Below are 20,575 nucleotides of genomic sequence, written 5' to 3'. Positions count from 1 at the left end.
CAGTTGAGTTTTTTGATAGACAGACCTGCACTTTAGGAAACTCAGTTTAGCAGCTCAGTGGTGAATGAATTGGAATGGGGGGTGAGCTGAAATAGGGGGTCCAATTAAAAGACCATTGCAATAATTGAGGCAAAAGATGATGAAGGCCTATGTTAGGATGATGTCTATATGAATAAAGAAAATAAGGTAAAATCAAGAAAAGTTTCAAAGGTAGACATAACCAAAATTTTTTCCAGAACTTTATTTAATATTTTATTTAATTTAATATTTTATTTTCCCCTAATTACATGCAAAAACAATTCTAATGTTTTTTTTTTCAAATTTTGAATTCCAAATTTTCTCCCTCCCTCTTTACCATTCCTCCACTGAAAAGGCAAGTAATTTGAATACATATTCAAAATATATTTGCATATGTCATAATATGAAAGAAAATGCAGACCAAAAAAGACAAGGAAAATAGAAGAAAGCATTTCCAATTGGTATGCAGGCTCCACCAGTTCTTTCTCTGGAGGTGTACAGTACTGTTCATGTTAATTCCTTTCAAATTGTCTTTGATCATTGTATTGAGAAGAATAGATAAGTTATTCACTCTAGATCCTTGTACAATACTGCTATTACTGTGTACAGTATTCTCTTAGTTCTGCATTTGGAAATGACAAAGTTTAACAAACTTAATATATGTAGTGAGTAAGGCATCAAAAGATGACACTGAGAATCTAAGTAATAGAGAGGAAGATTATGCTTCCCATAATAATAGGAAAGTTGGGAAGAATAAAGGGTTTGAGGTGAAAGATGATGATTCCAAAGAAAGTCACACAATTCTCAGATTAAGTTCATTATTATAGGATCTATTTCAACTCAGTTCTCATTAATACATATCAATTCTTTTATTTTTTTATCTGAATAACTTTCTATCCCATTATGTAAAGCAGATATTCCAAAATCTTCCCCTCTCTCTTCGGATCTTGCATTCTACTTCTTCCCAATAAAGAACCTAGATTTCTATGATCTTGAGAAGAGAACTTCTATTTTAGGTTATATGTAAATAAAATTGGCAATTTAAATGAAATGGAAAACAAATACAAAAATATAAATAGTTCAGATTAACAGAACAAGCTCTCCAACTTAATAGCATTTTCTCTCTCTTGAAATCACTTTGTCAAAGTTTAGTTATACATTTTTTATATTTACTTATTTGTACATACCTTAGGTTCTCCCATTTAAATTGAAAGTTCTTTAAAGGCTGTGACCAGTATTAATCAAAACAAAATCACAGGTCCATGAGACATTGCATTGCAACTAGATTTATTACAAGAGAAATGAGCATGCATATGGAAACCAAAGCCAGAAAAATTAGTTCACAATCCATACAGAAGTTTGCATATTTGTAACATACAACAAAGTGAAGAGTAGAAAAACAGAATTCTTCTAAAAGGGAGTGGCATGTTGAAGGAGAAAGATACAGTAAAGGTGGGGAAAGGTACAGTAAAGGAGGGAAAAGGAAAAAATCTTCCCAAAGGGGAGGGGCTAGATGATGGCAGAAGTAGACTTCTTTTCCCTTGGAAACTCCTAGATCATGAAGTTAGCGAGGTCTGGTTATGTACAAGGGTCCCAGTTGCATAAACAGTTTCTCATTCTACTCTAGACTAATTGGTTCCTGTCTTGGCTCTATAGGACACACAGAGAGTTCAGGTTGTAGTGCTAATAACAAATTATATCAGCTTAGGAGGACTTCATCTTTAACACATTCAGGGCCTCTAGCATATTCCAAGTCCAGTGTTTCTGGAAAATATTACAACTCAAAAAGACAAGTATAGGAGACTCCTTAACATTTCTCAACAGCAGGATGGTCATTTAAACATTATCTATTATTATTTTTAATCCATTTTGCAGACAAATATACTCAAATCTATGACCTCAGCAATAGTACTAGCTCATTTTTATATGAGTTTCCCAATCAGTCATCAGCCACAAGTGACTTTTACATTTCTAGCTTAGACCGGTTTCAAAAAGAAAAAAAAAAGGAGGAAGGGGCCAAAAAATGAAAGTAACTTTCTACTAATATTTGTTTGAAGGATGAAATTCCTGGATGGAAAAAAGATCCTGAAACAATAAATCTCTCAGAATGTCTCTATTTTACTTCTAATTTTTTTTCTTTTTCTCTTTCTACTAGCAGGATTTGTTAAGATGATCCCTAAAAGTCCTGAAAGACCTTTCATTGATTAGGATATGATACAGAAGAGTTTCCATATCTATCATCAGCTACATCTTAAAAAGAATGAACATATCACATGTGTTTGTCATAATGTTTAAAAATGTCGAAATAATTATAAACTACCAATAATTTCTTTTCAAACAGACAAGGCTGTCTGTTTAACAGAGGGTATGGAAACACACTGCCTGCCACATGGATACTCAACACATGCTCACAGGCTGTTTGCTTGCTCACTGTTGTTCACATGTGCAACCCTTCCTTCCTCTCTTTTTTCTCTCTGTTTGTCTTTCTATCTCTGTCTCTGTTTCTTTCTATCTCTATCTCTGTCTTTGACTCTCTCTGTATCCCTCTGCCTTTCTCTCTATCAGTCTCTCGGTCTCTTTCTGTGTGTGTGTCTGTCTCTGTCTTTATCTCGTTGTCTTTGTCTCTCTGTCTGTCTGTCTTTCTGTGTTTCTCTCTCATTTTTCTCGTGTTGTCTGTAACAAGAAAAATAGTAACTCCAAAAAAATAGGCTATTCATGAACTAGAGCTCAGTTAGTCTAAATCTGTGCTGTACCACCAACAGTGAGATATCAACCAGATGTCATTTTCTTTAACCTAGTTAGATTGATTCTTTCTCCAAATATACTGAACTGAACTAGAATGAAGTCTTAGTTAGTCCCTTTGTCTATAAAGTCACTGAGGCATGGAAGAAATCACTAACCTTAATTATCTAACATCAAAAATCTTCTCAGGAAGAGGTGACCCCAAAGAGATCATTTCTTCTTATAAGTCAAAACACTTTTTCCCCCCTTCGAGAGTATTTTATTCCCCTTGCTATCCTGCATGATCAGAGTCAAGATTAGAATAGTTAGGCTAAATGTTATTTAAAGTCCCTCCCAAGAGGCAAATCATTTAATCTCTTTGTGTTTTAGTTTCCTCATTGTAAAATGGGAATAATAACAGCACCTACCTTTCAGGGATGTTTTGAGGATCGAGTGAGATAATATTTGTAAAGCATTTAATACAGCACCTGGATATAATGGGTGATATATAAGCACTTAGTACAGTGCCTGGAACATAGTAGATGATATATACTTATCTCTCCCTTCCCTGTAGTTTTTAACAATCTGTGATCTAAGTTTTAATTCTGCAAACATTTAGTAAACACTATGTGCAAAGTTCCATGTTAAATATTAGAGATACAAACATGAAATGACATGATCTTATCCTCATAGGGCTTAGAATAGAAACCTGTAATTGAAATTATTTGTCTGACTATAGGCTGGTCCCTTTAAGATGAGATCAAAACCCTAAAATAAGATTGAAAGGAAAACAAACCATAAAGGCTTACACTGAAAAATAATAGCAATTATAGACAATACTTGGGATTTACATAAGCCATATTTAAGAGAAAAGGGATGATCTGTATTTAGATATCTACCATATGGGGTCTTCATGAAGATCTTTTGACATTGACTCTGTAATAATGATTTAGATAGGACAGACCCTATCTACTAGTCACTGTTCTAAGGTGCTTTCAGCACTGATATCCCATAGTCATTCTATGTACTAAGGTCCCTTCCAACTCTTACCATCTATGTTTATATTACACCACACTCTGTTCTGAGGTGTCTTCTACCAATGACATTCTATGGCTAACAGTTTTTACATTTCTCAAATGAGGAGATTTTGACTAAAATTAGGCAGGGCTCTAACAAACAATTCTATATTCTAGCTTTTAAGATTTCTTCCAATTCTGAATGCTATGTTCTAGGATCTTTTTAGTTCCAACATTCCATGGGTCCAATAATCTATGATTCTAAATACAAACTATTAGCACAATCTTTTCCAGAATCATCTTGTTCACTCTCTACAGTCATATCACACTTAGATATCTAAAGACATATGTATGAGAAATTAATGGCTCCCCAACAAAACATCAGTTTTATTTTTCTTCAGCAAGTTAGTAAACATTTCTTGTGTACCTACTGTGTATTATGCTAGATACTACATTGCTAAGAGAAAGTAAAAAAAGATTCTCTAACCTTAAGGAGAAATATATAGCTAGGAAGCTAAGATTTAGGTTGTTATCTGAATTAATATTTTTGTAAATGAAATTTTCATCAGTTTAACATCTAGATAATAATAGATGAGGTAACACCTTAGAGATTCCATTTGCCCTGAAAAAATATCATCACTTTATTGTCTCACATGTTTCAATGTTATTTGGGATTTTTTCAACCAGCTTGGCCATCTGTTTGATTTTGGGACATGTCCAGTGAAGATTCGTGCTATGGAAAGATGTTGGCAGTGGGGACAAAGTGGCTGTCATCCCATGAAGTTGCCATGCAACTGAAGTGTATTATAGAGGAAGGAACAGACTGGCTACATAGATGCAGGTCTACTTCCCCAGCATGGTCTAGCCTTAAGCCTATCCTGAGAGAGTTATTTATAAAGCAAATCCTCTTTCACATGTATTAAGTTCACTTGCTATTTAAAGGAATGAAAAAGTTAATGTTTTATAATATGAAGAATAATGGTCCCTTCCCTATACATATATTTGTACCAATATAGGTTTTTCACATATTATGTTTACTTTATGTGAGGTACACTCCCAAGTGAAATAAATTGGTATCATTCAGTGGCTAAGATCTGGTCCAGTTCAGAAATGGCTGATGCCAAGTAAGCAAGCATTTATTAAGTCCTTACTATAGACTAAGTATTGAGAATCCAAATACAAGAAGATAGTCCCTGCCTTCAAAGAGCTTGCACATTTCAATAGGGGAAGACAATAAATAAAAAGAAAGCTGAGAATGGGAAGGGAGATTATTATTCTAAACAATTTCATTAATTTCTCACTGAGAGCTTTTATTAAAAAGGGGGTACTAACTTATGTCTCATAACATCTTTTATAACATCTCTCTTATCTATCCAGTTCTATTTATTTTCACAGCTCCATCCTACTTCACTTCTTTCCTAGACTATTACAGTGGTTTCCTAACTGGATTTATGGTTTCTAATCTCTACCTTCTTGAATCCATTGTCTACACAGCTTGGAATTCCCTTGTCTCCATTTCCTAGCATTCCTAGCTTATCTAATACAACAAGTATTGGTTGGGGATATGGGGGAGGAGGAATCAACTATTTGCTAGACCAAAGCTTCTTACACTGTGGGTCGCAAACCCAAATGGGGTGGATAACTGAATGTGGGCATCATGAAAAATTTGGCAACAGTAAAAGGTTCCTGAATACAATAACCAAAAATGAATTCAAAATCAAACATGTAATGAATCTAAGCTGTTTCTGGAAGCACCTGATCATGTTGCATCACTTGACTTCATGGTAGCTAGCCTTAGTTCTGAACTGTACACAACTGTGTACACAACTTACACTATGCATACATAAATACTGCCAGAAACACCTTGGCTCAGATTTGTATAAAAACTTCTCTGGTGAAAAGGGGTCATGAGTGGAAAAAGTTTAAGAAATTCTGTGATAGGTTAAATGATATGAGGGAAAAAACAGAACAATCCCAGTCATTAAGATGCATACATGGAATAGAGGGGTAGAAGAGAATTCTATATAGAAATATAAATAACAAATATATAGAACATACATACAAAATAAATAGAGTGTTTTGGGGGAGAGACACGTACAACTTGGCTTCTCAGAAAAGGCTTTGGGTAGTCCTGAATTATTCCTTGAGGAAAGGAAGGACTTCTAGAAGTACTTAGGTAATATAGAAGATGGAATTAGGAAGCTTTGGATTCAAATCCTGCCTCAGACATTTACTAGCTGTGTAAACCTAAGCAAATCATTTAACCTCTCTTAACTTCAGTTTCTTCACCTATAAAAAGGGGGGTAATAGCAGCATCTACCTCTCAAGGTTGTTGTAAGAATCACATGAGATAATACTTGGAAAAATGCTTTGCAAACTTTAAAACACTATTTTTTAAAAGCTAGGTATTGTTACTGTTAAAGGAGGTGAGAACATTCTAGTAATGGGTAACAGCCTATACAAAGGTACAAAAATGGGAGGAGAAATCTCATCTTTAAGGATCAACAAGTAGACCAGTTTGACTGATACACAGAATATATGTTGGGGAGTAATTTACAATAAGACTGGAAAAATAATCTGAAGCTAAATTGTCAAGAGCCTTAAATTCCAAACACAAGATTTTCTATTATCCTAGAAGTACTGGGTAGCCACTGAATCTTCTTGAACAAGGGAGTGATATAATACTAACTTGGCAGCTATGTGAAAGATGGATTGGAGAAAGTAGAAGATATAGTCAGAAAGATCAGTTAGGGAGCTATTACAGTAGTTCAGGTGAGAGGTGATGAGTCTAAATTAGAATAGTGATAATGACTGGAGAGAAAAGGGTAAAGGTGGATGCAATATATACTGAAAGATTTTATGGAAGTAGAATCAATTTAACATGGTCAAAACAACTGGATGTGGGGGAAGAGTATTGTGAAGAGTTGAGGATGACCCTAGGTTATGAACCTGAGTGACTAGAAGGATGATGGTGACTTCAATGAAAAATAAGTCACAAAAAAATGGATGGATTTGGGAAGGGAGAAAATGATCAGTTTTGTTTTGGACAAGTGGAGTTAGAGATTCCTTTTGGGATGTTCTCCAAAACTTGCTCTGCATGTTACCTCTTCAAAGAAGCTTTAGTCCATCTTCCTAGTTAAAGATGCTCTCTCCCTCTTTAAATGATTACATATATACTTATTTTTTAGACCATGATTCTTTCCCCAATAGAATTCCACTCTTCCTCCCAAGTTCCCTACTCTTGTGAGTAAGTGTTTTATTCTGTATTTGTATCTCTGGTATCTAGCACAATACTTTCTTCATTGTAGATGTTTAATGGTGCTAGCTTAAATTGGAGATCAAAATTCAGGCTTGTTAGATATGGAAGCAAATCACAGAAAATATTCATTGTTATTTTGTGTGTGTGAGAGAGACAACTGGAGTTAAGTGACAAGTCACAAAGTCACAAAGATAGGAAGTATTAAGTGTCTGAAGCCAGAGTTGAACTCAAGTCCTCCTGACATCAGGAGTGGTACTCTATCCACTGTACCATCTAGCTGCATACTCATTATTTATCAATGTACACAAGAGAAACTAGTGATTTAATAGACCAAGCACCCAAACTACCATCAGGCCTGCAGATGTATACAGATTCTCAGGAATACAGCACCTGCCTAGGAAAATTTGTAAACCTCAAAAAAAAAATAAAAATAAAACAACTGACACGCAGTAGAAAGGATTTGACAATGATTGATACCATTCCTTGGGTTCACCTAGGTGATACAGTGGATAGAATTCTGAGCTAGAGTAAGGAAGACTCATCTTTCTGAGTTCAAATCTGGCCTTAGACACTTCCTAGCTGTGTGACCTGGGCAAGTTATTAAACCCTGTTTGCCTCAGTTTCCTCAGATGTAAAAGGAGCTAGAGAAAAAATTAGCAAACAACTCCAATATTTCTACCAAGAAAATCCTAAATATAGTCATGAAGAGTTGGACATAACTGAAAAAATGATAACATCAACAACATATCATTCCTTACAACAATCCCATAATTCAGCTCCTACAGGTAAATATTAGTTCAAGGAGATTTTGACTAAAACAAGATAGTTTTATCTTACATTATAAGATTCTATGTTCTAACATGCAAGGTTTTAAGGTCCCTTCTAGCCCATGTTCTAAGAGTCCTTTTGGATCTAATGTTCCTTCTCTCTAATAATTTATGATTCTAAGTACAAACTATCAGTATAATCTTTTATCAGTGAATCATCTCACTCACTCTCTATAATCATATCACATATATGGATGTGATCGTTTGCAGATAAGGAAAATAAAACTTCTCAGAGAAATTAAGCAATTTTCTCATAGTTATTCAGCTAATAATTATTAGAAGTGGGGTTCTGAATTCAGGTCTTTCTGGCTCCAGAAGTCTAGCACACTATCCATTGGGATATACTGCCTTTCCAAGAGCATAGAGGACATTTCTTCATAATCTTATTTGAGCCTCATGATAACCCTGTTTCACTATCCTTTTTTCCAGACTAGCCAATTAAAAATAAAAACATTCTAAAGCCTTTGAGCTTAAAAAAAAAGCCTGCCCCTTTTGAAACAATAATAGTAATACATCACAATTGTTTATCATAGTAATAGTGATACAAGCAACTCTAACAGTTTTATAGAGTACTTTAAAACATTTTACATATTATTTCATTTGAGTCTCATAAGAATCCTATTAGGCAGATGCTATTATTATCCCCATTTTACAGATGTGGAAACTGAGACTGAAAGAGGTCAAATGACCTCTCAACATCCCTTTGGACAATTAAGTATTTTTGGTCTGAATTCAGGTTTTTCTGACTCCAAGATCAGAACTCTTATAAGAGAGATCATCTAATTTATGTCATTAAATATAAATCATTTTACAGGATCATCTAATCACTAGTGATATGATGGCAAAAATTACACTTAAATAATTTCTAACCATTATGTCCAAAGTACTATCAAATTGTGCATATCCTTTGATCCAGTAATGTTTCTACTAGGCTTGTATCCATAAGGGAGGGAAAGAGACCCAGAGGTGCAGAAATGTTTATGGCAGCCCTTTTGGTAGTGGCAAGAAACTGGAAACTCAGTGGATGCCCATCAGTTGGAGAATAGCTGAATAAGTATGAATGTTATGTAATATTATTGTTCTATAAAAAATGATCAGCAGGATGATTTCAGAAAGGCCTGGAGAGAATTACATGAACTGATGCGAAGTAAAATGAGCAGAACCAAGAGCTCATTATACATGGCAATAGCAAAATTATATGATGATCAATTTTGATGGAAATGGCTCTCATCAGCAATGAGATGATTCAGGCCAGTTCCAATGTCCCTGTGAAGAGGAGAGCCATCCACACCCAGAGAGAGGACAATGGGAACTGAATATGGACCACAACATATAATTTTTACTCTTTTTTTTGTTTGCTTGCATTTTGTTTTCTTTCTCATTTTTATCCTTTTTGATCTGATTTTTCTTGTGCAGCATGATATTTGTGGAAATATGTATAGAAGAATCACACATGTTTAATATATATTCAATCACTTGCCATCTGGAGGAACGGTAGAGGGAAGGGACGGATAAAAATTGGAACACAGGGTTTTGTAGGGATGAATGCTGAAAATTATCCATGTATATATTTTAAAAATAAAAAAATTTTAAAATAAAATAAACCTGTTCATTTTATTCCTACTAAATTTCATCTTATTAGACTCAGTCCAATGTTTTCATCTGTTCTAGTTGAGATTTTTTAAAAATCCTGACTCTGACATTCAGTGTTTTAGCTTTACCCACCCACTTTGGGTGTCATCCACAAAGTTGATAAACATAACATAAAAATGTTTTATTTTTTTGATTGAGAAAGCTCTCCAATTCAATGCAGATCAGCTCTTTTTATTAGTTTCCTACAACTGTGAGATCAAGTGATTGCCCAGGGTCATAGCAGATCCTTGTCTGCTATGTCAAAGGTCTTGTCAGAGGCAAGACTTGAACCCAGTTTTTCTTCCTTAAGAGGCCAGCTTTCAGTCTGCTGCTGCACATGTCCTCCACAAAGCATTGATAAAAAAATGTAAATACCACAGTTCCAAAAACAGATTCTTTGAGGCACTTCATTGGAGAACACACGCCAATTTGACACTGAAACACTTTGATTACTCTCTGAGTCCAATTAACTAGCTCTCTAATTTATCTAAATGTATTACTGTTTAGGGCATATCTTTGCTTCTTGAACATATATACTTTTTAAATATTTTGCTAAAAAGCTGGGTTAACTTTGAAAAAATTCTTAAGACTTGCCAGTCTAGGAAGGAAGGAAAGACAGAAGGAAGGAAGGAAGGAAGGAAGGAAGGAAGGAAGGAAGGAAGGAAGGAAGGAAGGAAGGAAGGAAGGAAGGAAGGAAGGAAGAAAGGAAGAAAGAAAGGAAGAAAGAAAGAAAGAAAGAAAGAAAGAAAGAAAGAAAGAAAGAAAGAAAGAAAGAAAGAAAGAAAGAAAGAAAAGTGCAAGTGAAAGAAAAAGAATGCAAGTGAAAGAAAGAAAAAGGGAAGAAGAGGAGAGAGGGAGGGAATGAAAGTAATGAAAGTATAGGGAAGGAAGAAAGGAAGAAGAAAAACAAGCTTTTTCTGATTTAGCCTGTAATTGATGAAAGCATGCTTACTCTTTAAAATAATTTCTTCCTTTTCCAAACATTTTAAGGTGCCTGTCATGAGTTCACAAAAGTGAAGTACTTGGTTAAATATTTGAATGGAGAAGAGAGGCAAGCTTAATTTTTAACTTTTTCTGCTGTATATTTTAACTATATTTCTGCTGTATATTGGGCAAATTACTTCCCCTTTCTGACAATCAATTTCCCCATATATTGAATGGGAGGATTGATTCTAACGGCCCTGGTTTCTACATTATAGTGATTTGGAATCTCAGAACTGGAAGAGATTTTAGAAAACCGTATGATCTAGCTCCTATTTAAAGCACAAATATTCCTCTATAGAATCATTAACATTTGCTTAAACAAGTCCAGGGATAGCATAGGCCCTCTCTATCCAAGCAACACAATTCTACTGTTGCACATTTAATTGCTACAAAGTTTTTCGGTATAGGGAGCCAAAAATCTGCTTCCCTAAAACTTCTACCCAGTGTTCTTAGTTATGTCCTCTAGACTATCTCAGAAAAAAAGAAAAATTCTTCTTCCACATGACAACCCAGATTCTTCTCTGGGCTAGTCATCCCAAAGCTACGGTTCCTCCGGTTGCAAAGCAACGTGAAGGGCCAGTGCTCTGGAACAGTGAGTGCTCAGAAAATTAACACTTGGAGGAGACAGACCAAGATTCTAACCAGCCGCCACCCCCACCCCCCTAGTCTTTAGAGCTGACGCAGGGTTAGTCGCAGGGCTGGGATGGGTTTTGTGGTCTTAAGGGAGAGAGCCCTGCAGAGCAAATGGCAACCTGGGTCTGGGGGACAGAGCAATGTAGCTACAAGCTTCATGGACAGAGCCTGGAGCCACTAGAAAGTGGATCCACACGCACACAGGAAGATTTGTACAGGCAGGGGCAGCAGAGCAAAACTCAAGGATCCTCTGGACTCATCTGCCCGGCAGGTATCTTAGGCCGAGGTGGCTTCTAGTCTGGCCGCTTTACCACATCCTTCAGTCCCGATTCTTCACAAGCCAGCAACACCTGCGGCACAAAAAGCCCCTGGGTATAGAGCAACTTCCCCAAGCGGCGGATTGTTCCCTTAGGGAGCGCGCCCAGGTTCCGAGCACCCGCGCGCGCCTCTCTTCCCCCTCTACCCCCCTTCTCCCAATACTGGGCACGCGCCCCTCCCCACAAACTCTCAGCTGGAGGAGGCGGCTGCGGCTGCTGCGCGCGCTCCTCGCCCGGGACTAGGACTGGGCTCGCGCCGCGCGCGTGCCGCTCGTTCGCTCGCCTGGAACCTGGCAAGCCTTGGAAAGAGCAGAAGCAGCGGTCGCTGCAGGGAGCTGCAAAGGAGGGGGCAGGAGGCGGGAGAGAATCCGAGAAGCTGCGTCGGCAGTGGCTTGTGGGTCCCTGGGGCGGCGGGGAGTGAGACGTAGGACTAGGGGTTGACTGTCTTTGGATGCAGCCCGCTTTCTTGGAGAAGGCGCCCCAACTAACCCTTCCTGCCCCCGCAATGCCCCTTAGCTGCAATCAGACTGGTCTTGGCGGGAGCAGCCGCTCCTAGCGACCGGCGGGACGGCGCGAAGCGGCCCCAGACCAGCCGGGCCCATCACGTGCAGCCGCCTCGGACGCGCCGAGGCGCTGCTCGCCGGGGACGTGGAAAACCCGGGTCCTCCCCTGAGGGCAGCGGCCGTTCCCATGGTGAAAGGTAGGCGCTTAGGGCGCATGGGCTGGGATTTTGAGGGGCCCGTGTGCCTGGGCCAGCGGACTTGGAGCCGGAAAGAGTGCATGCCCTGGGGCCGGAGGAGATGGGGCTGGCGGACGTAGGAGATTGGAACGCCCGGGAAGCTCTTTTGGGCTTGAGCCCCCCTCCACGCTTAGCATGTCCTGCATTCCCCCTTTGCTAGCCAGTCTGCAGTAGGGTCCTGGCTGCGCCCGATCCCCGGCCCACCTGGGCCTGAGGCCGAGGTGACAGACAGTCCGAGGTGACCTCGCAGCCCTGGCCGGCGCGCGCTAGGAGATCTAGAGCAGACGCTGCAGAGGCTGGCAGCCCCAGGGAGGAGAGGGGAGGGGACGGGAGGAGAGGAGGCACTTGAGGGTGAAAGGGTTTGCATGCGGGCCACACCACCTCATACCCCACATTCCCCCAAACTGCAGACTGATTGGGAGGCAGGAAAAGTTTCCCAAGGTAGTGACAGTGGAAGACTGCTCTTTATTTAGAGCCAGGAGCTTTTCCTGATATCTCAGTTTTGTGGTCCAACCCTCCTTGGGAAGCATCAAGGCCATGAAAAAGCATTTTGCATTTTTTCCTATCTGGGAAGAACTGACCCTCAAACTGGCAGAAACCAGAAGAGAGTTTATAGGTCTTGATTATCCCTCCAATTTCCCCAGGAGCCCCCTCCCTTCCCTTACAGAGAAAACACATCTCTTAAAGGTGATCTTTGTATACTTCCACAACGGGATCAGATCTCTATGCTGCTGACATTAGACAAGATAATTAAGTATACAAGGTCATTAGATCCAATTTCAAGGAGAGAAGGAGGCATTTCCAAAGGTCATGTCAACTATTTTACCTGAAGCTTCATTGGAAGTGCCCTCTTCCTTCTCTTCCCTTCCCAAAGAAAAGTAGCACCAATAACATCAGATTCCTATTGGGTCTATTGGGCATCTTTCTCTAGGGGCGAACTATCCCAATCACACTATCCCAGTCCCCAGTATCCTAGGGGCAGATGAAGAAGCTCCAAGCAGTGGGAGGGATTCAAGCTGGAGAAAAGTTTTGGCTGCAGAGAAAGGAGTTGACTATTTTCCACTTTCTTGCTTTTTATAATTAAAAATAAGATCCTTAAAGCATTTGAGGTGGAGTGCATGAAAACTGCAGAATGATGGTGGAGGATACACCTTCAGAGGTGGGCAAATATTCCTCCCTTATGACCAGAGTATGGCACTTTTTAACCATTTTATAATTGGGCCCAAGCACCTTAAAGAAACTGTGCTCACCTACCCAATTGAATTGTGATTGGGGATGTAGATTCAGTCTCTTACCAAAAGCTATTTTACTGACCAAGCAGATGCTGTGGCAGAAAAATTAATTAGCTGACAGGAAAATGCCTTTAAAGGTGGATTCAAGTGCTTTCCAACCTGAACTGAGAATGAGATTGGAAAACCAATATTTGAAAAAAAAAAAAAAAAAAAAAAAAAGCTATTTTCTTGGGTCTGCTGAGTGATGGGTACCTATAGAGCTGGAAAGTGGGTGACTTTTAGGATGAGCTCTTCCTCCTGCATTAACCAAGCCCAAGAGAACCCAGCCTCTTAAGTAAGGGATCATTAATTGGGGTCCACAGATCTTGGGAGTTGGATTTCTTGAAAAAGTATGTGAACTTGGAATTTATTACATTTTAATATAATGTAGAGCTAACCAATCACCCCATTCCCTCCCATCCCAATGTAATTGGTTTTCTTTGTAACTCTTTAAGTTTAATTTTTGTGTTTAAAAACATTATTCTAAAAAGATGTTGATAAGCTTCTCCATACTACCCGAGGAGTCCACAGAATAAGGTTAAGGACCTCTCTTTGAGCCAGGTGTTTGATATTGTATTGACAATAGTAGTTTCTTCAAATCAACTAGGGTTTATTCCTTGACTTCTGAAGGGGAGGCATTCATTGTGCTGGGTCTAGAGGAGTATACCTAGGAGTCAAGAAGGAAAAATGGTACTTGGAGGGCTGGGAATCAACTACAGCTTTCCAGCAGGACCTTTCCTAAAGGATGCCCCTCACCTTCAATGAACATACCAGAATATGCTATCAAGGGCAGCTTTTAAGGAAAAATAGAATCACGGAATTGGACAGAGAGGGTAGTCTTATTCCTTTGTTGTAGGGAAGGGTTAAGGAGTGAACAAAGGTTGGGGGCAGATCTATTTATGGGCATCAGGGCTATTTTCATACCAGTTGGCAAACTACTTTCTCCCCCCCCCCCATTTATCACCCTCTTTCAGTGACTGTCTGTGGGCCTCTTTCCCATATCCTAGAACCATAGTACTAAGACAACTAGCCTCAGACAGCTCAGCCTCAGACCCCCCAGTGAGGCCTTCAAAACCCTTAGAAAAATGCCACCAGCTTGTTTTCTGGTGCTACTGATTGTGAAGGCAACGGGATCAGCTCCTATAATTAGAGCTCTGGGCTTAGGCATGCTGGGCTTCAACAGTAGAACAATGGCATTGGAGAGCGCAGTGAGCGATAATTACTGTGCTCAGGAGGGTAAAAGGGGGAGCAGAATTACTGAGAGTGATTTATTACATCTCAGTAAATTACATCTGACTTTAAAACTCTGGGAGCAGGGGGGAAATGGGAACAGCAACTATGCCTTCATCTCCTGTTATTTCCCTGTCTAGGAATGCAGTTTACAAAGATTTGGCTATTTCCAAAAAATCTGTTCCTTGTACCAGCAAAGGAAAGGGAGATTTGAGGTAGAGGAACTGGGATGGGGGGATTGGTTATATACAGAAAGAAGGCAACAGTTCTGAAAAATATGAAAAACCAAGGCATTTGGCTTATTTCTTTGTGTTGGACTTGTTGACATTAAAATCATCATTGTCTATTCTAGGAGACCTATCTCCCATGTGGTTGGGGAGACTGATTTGAACAGCAGCAATCCCCAAGTCCTATAGCCTTAACTCTTATATTTTACTGCCAAAAACAGGCCAGAGAGAAGAGGTCACAGAACTTGTGATATCAGGGCTAGATGGGATCTTTGATCTAATATAGAGTATCAGAACTTCAAGGGGCATTAGAATAAAGAATGTGGAACTAGAAGACCCTAAAAGTCATTAAGTCCATTCCTTTCAGTTTTTTAGATGAAAAAGATGAGGCCCAAAAAAAAGAGGTATTTTGAAAATCATGAAGTACTGCATAGGGATAGGGACTGGACCTGTGATTTCTTTGATATAAGAAATCAGAAAAGAAACCTTTCTGACTGAGGAAACTAACTCTATCCATATAGACTGACACCTTTTTTTCCCAAATGAATGTCTTAGACAACCCTGAAAAGTTAATTGACTTACATAAGGATCAGACAGCCAAATGAACCAGAAGTAGGACTTTCTGATTTTGAGACCTGTTCTGTATCTACACATTGCCTCTCACTACATATAAATTTGTTCTAAATCACACACTTAGTGACTGAACGCATATCACAAACAGTTTTTCTGACTGGTCTAGGAGGACAGAATGTTCCCTATATTTGAAGGAGAAGATATCTTCTGCCATAAAACTTTCTATTGAACATTGCTTGGGTGCCAATTGGGCAGGATGAAATGGATGTGAGGTTGGTCAGTTTGGTTTAGTCTGGGAGGAAATTTGCAGTTAGTTTTACAGCTTTCTTAACCCTTCAATAATTGGGTATTTTCCCAGTGTTTGTGCAAAAGCAGTCAAAGTATGGATCAAATCACACAGTATGTATCCCACAAAGTAGGATCATGTAAGAGGAAGGACAATTGCAGAGAGTTGAAGTTGAACTATGTTTAAGCTACCCTTAGAATGTCACAAATATCTTGAGGGCTCCCAATTTTTTCAAGTACTTTGTTGGGATCTCTTTTTACTGATCACATTCTGCCTTGTATCATATTTATTTGCAACATATTGTCTCTCCTATTAGACTTTAAGCTCGTTGGAGTAGGAATCCTTTCTGCTTCTGTATTTCAACCAGTCATAGTGCCTTCCACATAGTAGGCATTCCATGACTGCTTGTTGGATTGAATTGAACTGAAGATTCTGATTCCTCTAGTTATGTGAAACAAGACCTTGGTGGGGAGAAACAGAAGACAGATATCATAGCTTGTTTGCTGTAGGAGCTAATTTATCTCTTTTCCTCTATTTTTCTTCCAAGATAATAATTCTATAGAGTTTGTTCTAGTGGGACTTAGGACAAATCTTAGGACAATGTCAGCGGATGTGACATTTCTCTCTCAATGTAGTGGCATTTAATTGATTGATGGGGAGGTTCCTGAATACATCCATATAGCTATCGTAGTTTGCAAACTTTTTTGGGCTTTAGGAATTAATGAAAATTTAGGAATTATTGGAAAATTTTAGAATAATTGAAAATCTGGCATAGCCATGCCATAGTACTGCCTCCTATTGTGTGGAATACCTGGTAAAGCAGTCCTGCTTTGAACATGCTCAAGCACCTTTAATTTAGCAGGTTCACCACAAAAACAAAACAAAAAAATCTTTTATAACAGTTTTCTCAATAAAATGCTTTCATGACATTCATTCCTGATTAGCTTATAGAGATTCCACAGTATAATTGCCAATAAGATAAAATGTATGATCTCGTTCATCTGAGCTTTTCCATGAAAGAACTTTTTTTTATTATTATATAGCTTTTAATTTACAAGATATATGCATGGGTAATTTTTCAGCATTGACAGTTGCAAAACTTTTTGTTCCAACTTTTCCCCTCCTTCTCCCCACCCCCTCCCCCGATGGCATGTTAAATATGTTAAATGTAAAAAAATACATGTTAAATATGTTAAAATATAAGTCAAATACAATATATGTATACATGTCCAAACAGTTCTTTTGCTGTACAAAAAGAATTGGACTTTGAAACAGTGGGCAATTAGCCTGCGAAGGAAATTAAAAATGCAGGTGGACAAAACCAGAGGGATTGGGAATTCTATGTAGTGGTTCATAGTCATCTCCCAGAGTTCTTTCTCTGGGTGAAGCTGGTTCAATTCATTACTGCTCTATTGGAGCTTATTTGGTTCATCTCATTGCTGAGGATGGCCACATCCATCAGAATTGATCATCATACAGTATCGTTGTTGAGGTATATAATGATCTCTTGGTCCTGCTCATTTCACTCAGCATCAGTTCATGTAAGTCTCTCCAGGCCTTTCTGAAATCATCCTGCTGGTCATTTCTTACAGAGCAATAATATTCCATAATATTATGAAAGAACTTTTTAAACTAGAGAGCATCAGCCAACTTTGAGTTACCATTTTTTCCATCCCTTATCATTTTCCTTCATTTCCTTCTCTCATTTTTCTGTTTCCTTCATAAGAGTGACCTAAGTGTCTTAGAAAGAATAAGACTTAACTCAAATGACTTTCCCTGATCTTTTGGCATTAATTTGTCATCAAAAATATTCAATAAAGCAGAAGAAGGATTTGTTATTTTTAAAAAGCATGAGGTTTCAAAAAAAAGGGCATACTGAATTTTTATCCAGTTTTGAGTCCCAAGTGTAATACTCATCATTTTACACTTACCCTCACTGGATCTTAGTTTATGCAGCCAAAAAAAGAATGAATGAATGAAATAAAATGAAGAAATTGGACCAGACTAGGGGGCTCTTCACCTTTTTTGTGTCATGGACTCCTCTGGCTGTGTGGTGACACTCATAGCCATTAGACTCAAATAACTGGAGGAAAACGTGAGGCTGATGCCAGTGCACTCACAACACATTCCTGATATCATTGCTCCTCTTAGAGAACAAAGTTCCAACTACAAACAATGGACCCCTTCTCAGAATAATGTTTTTAAATGTACAAAACAAATCACATTGGATTACAAAGAAAACTAATAGCATTGAAATACCATTTTCTTTAAAAAAAAAAAATTCCCAGACTTCACATTTAAGAAGGCTTTGATTAGATAATCTCTAGGATCCTTTCCAGGTCTAACAATTCATCAGCCTGGTCCTGATCTTCATCCACAATCAACATTCCTTTATTTAAAAAAAAACTTATCTCCAACCACATTAGACTATTCACTCTCTCAGACATACTTAGTACTTTCCTCCCTCTACATCTTTACTCCTATTTTCCTTCTAAATACTTTCTATTTTCCATTATTGAAATACTGCACATCCTTCAAGATCTAGATGAAGTGTCATCTCTTCCATTAGGACATCCTTGATAATCAAAGGGCTTTCTCCCTCTTCTGGTGGAAAGTTGGCCCTATGGTCCCAGAACAGAGCAAATCTCAGAGGAGACTGAGCTCACAGGACTTCTTGGTAGGCAGCTTACTTGCCTCTCAGACAGTCCTGAGGATTGTTTCTGTTTCATCTCCCCAGTGAAGTTCACACCAGATTTGACCTTTCAGTGCCTTCTCCTAAATTAGAATGCTGGAATATCTCTCAGAAAAGGTACTCCATCCATTTCCTAATTCAACATAAATCCCCTAGTACAATAAGAAGTGACTTGTCCCTTGCTCCAGGGTTGTTATCAAAGAGACCAAATCTTGTTACATTTTCACTGTGACAATACAGGATTCCCAGCCAATTAACTTGTCCTTGGTGTATTCCCCAAAACCAACAATGTTACTTACAAGTATCTGGTTTTATCATTATTAGAATCAGAGATGCTTCCTAAACAGGAAGGCCCAAACCACTACAGCTAGGGGAATCTGGATGGCATCATAGAGAGAGAGAGAGAGAGTGCTACCCCTGGAGTCAGTCTGCCCTTAGACACTCACTCTCTGTGTGATTCTGGGCAACTCTTTTAATGGTGTTTGCCCAAGTTTCCTCAGCAGTAAAATGAGCTGGAGAAGAAAATGGCAACTCACTCTGGTATCTTTGCTAAGAAAACCCAAAAGGAATAATGAAGAGTTGGGCATGACTGAAATGAGTGAGCAGCAATAACAACAATCTGCAGGAATCTAATAAGGGATGGGTAAAGTTATTTTGCTTCACCAGCTGAATAGGAAATAGAAATTCTGAAGACGTGTTACCTCTTCAGTAGTATTCTGCTGGTTAGAAGGATTTAATTCAATAAACGTGCCTTTAGTTCTATGTGCCAGACACTGTGCTAAGCAGTGAAGATAGATACAAAAAGAGGAAAAAACAGTATCTGCCTCCCAGGCTTACAATCTAATAGGGAAAACAATATGCAAACAAATACACATAAAACAAACTATATCCAAGTTAAATAGAAAATAATTAGAAAAGAGAAACACTGGAATTAAGAGAATTAGAAAAAAACTGTAGAAGGTGGGATTTTAACTGCCACTAAAAGAAAGCCAGAGAAATCAGTAGGGGAGGAGAAAGGGCATTCCAGAGAGAACTGATTTCAAAGTCAGGAAGACTTGGGTTGGATTCCTGCTTCTGATGCAAGGGAGACAGCCAGGGACAATGCCCAGAGCTGAGAGATGGAGTGTTTTGTTCCTGGAACAGCCAGGAGGCTAGTGCTATTGAATAGAAGAGCACATGTTAGCGAGTAAGGTTTAAGAAGACTGGAAAGATAGGAAGGGAACAAAGATAGGGGGAAATTGAAGGATATTAGCGGGCTCTCAAGGACATTTTGTTCAAGCCCAAGGTGTTAGATGTCTTAACTTTGTAGATTGGAGACTTCTTCAGACATCTTAAACTTCTCTTTTTTGATCTTACTTATAGGCATGTTCTCTTGAATTTTTCTAACATCTTTCTTGGACCAACTTAAAAATAATAAACACATGTTAGTAATTAACTAATAGAACAAGTAAAATACTTTTTTCCCTAATTATCTGCACAACTTGTATATTCTACTCTATTCACCTTTTAGTGGGTATACTTCTTGGCTTTCTAACTAGCAGGAATCATGAATTCTTCTCTGGTTATCAATTCCATAGCATTTAGTCTAGGCCTGAAACATGGGACTTTCCTACCTAAGATTGTTACTTGAATCCTTATAGAATGTGAAACCTGAACAGTTCATCAGAGATTGTAATTGAGAAAGAAATTCCTCTATAACATCCTCATCAACTGGTTATTCAATCTCAGGAGACCTCCACTGCTGGGGGACTCACTGCTTGTCAATGGTTACCCATTCCACTTTTTAAAAATTTTACAGTTTTAATTGTTCATGAGATTTTGATAGGATGGTGTCATGATGATGGCAATGATCCTTTAAGAGGTACAATATGGCTTAGTAAAAAGAGAGCCTGATTCAAAATTAGGAAGACTTAGATACTGTTCCTTCCTTTGATTCGTATGGCTTTGTGATCCTGAACAAATCTCTTAATAAATGCTTCTCAGACACTTGACTGACTGACTGACAATCTTTCAGTACCCCAGGCAAGGACTTTGGTGTATGAGAGAAGACCAAATGAGCCTTTTATTAATTAAGTGCTAGCTATAATTAATAAAGTAATTAATTACCTAAAATTATGCCTCTTGAATTTTTCATATATCATATGATAGAG

The 20,575-nt window shown here is 38.4% G+C and overlaps 2 protein-coding genes across 2 annotated transcripts in view; one reads left to right on the top strand and one right to left on the bottom strand.

Moving 5' to 3' along the window:
• The window catches only part of DBH (dopamine beta-hydroxylase), a 144,396-nt gene that overhangs the window by 72,638 nt on the left and 51,183 nt on the right, over positions 1-20,575 (bottom strand). The gene's annotated exons all lie outside the window — the stretch shown is intronic.
• Positions 11,138-20,575, top strand: part of FAM163B (family with sequence similarity 163 member B) — a 59,547-nt gene continuing 50,109 nt past the window's right edge. Inside the window, exon 1 of the mRNA XM_003757456.4 lies at positions 11,138-12,107. The gene's annotated coding sequence lies outside the window, so the exon portion shown is untranslated. The remainder of the gene's footprint in view (positions 12,108-20,575) is intronic.

This window comes from Sarcophilus harrisii, chromosome 2, assembly GCF_902635505.1.
Source record: "Sarcophilus harrisii chromosome 2, mSarHar1.11, whole genome shotgun sequence".
NCBI classification, from domain to species: domain Eukaryota; kingdom Metazoa; phylum Chordata; class Mammalia; order Dasyuromorphia; family Dasyuridae; genus Sarcophilus; species Sarcophilus harrisii.
This window is presented reverse-complemented; position numbering and strand designations above follow the sequence as displayed.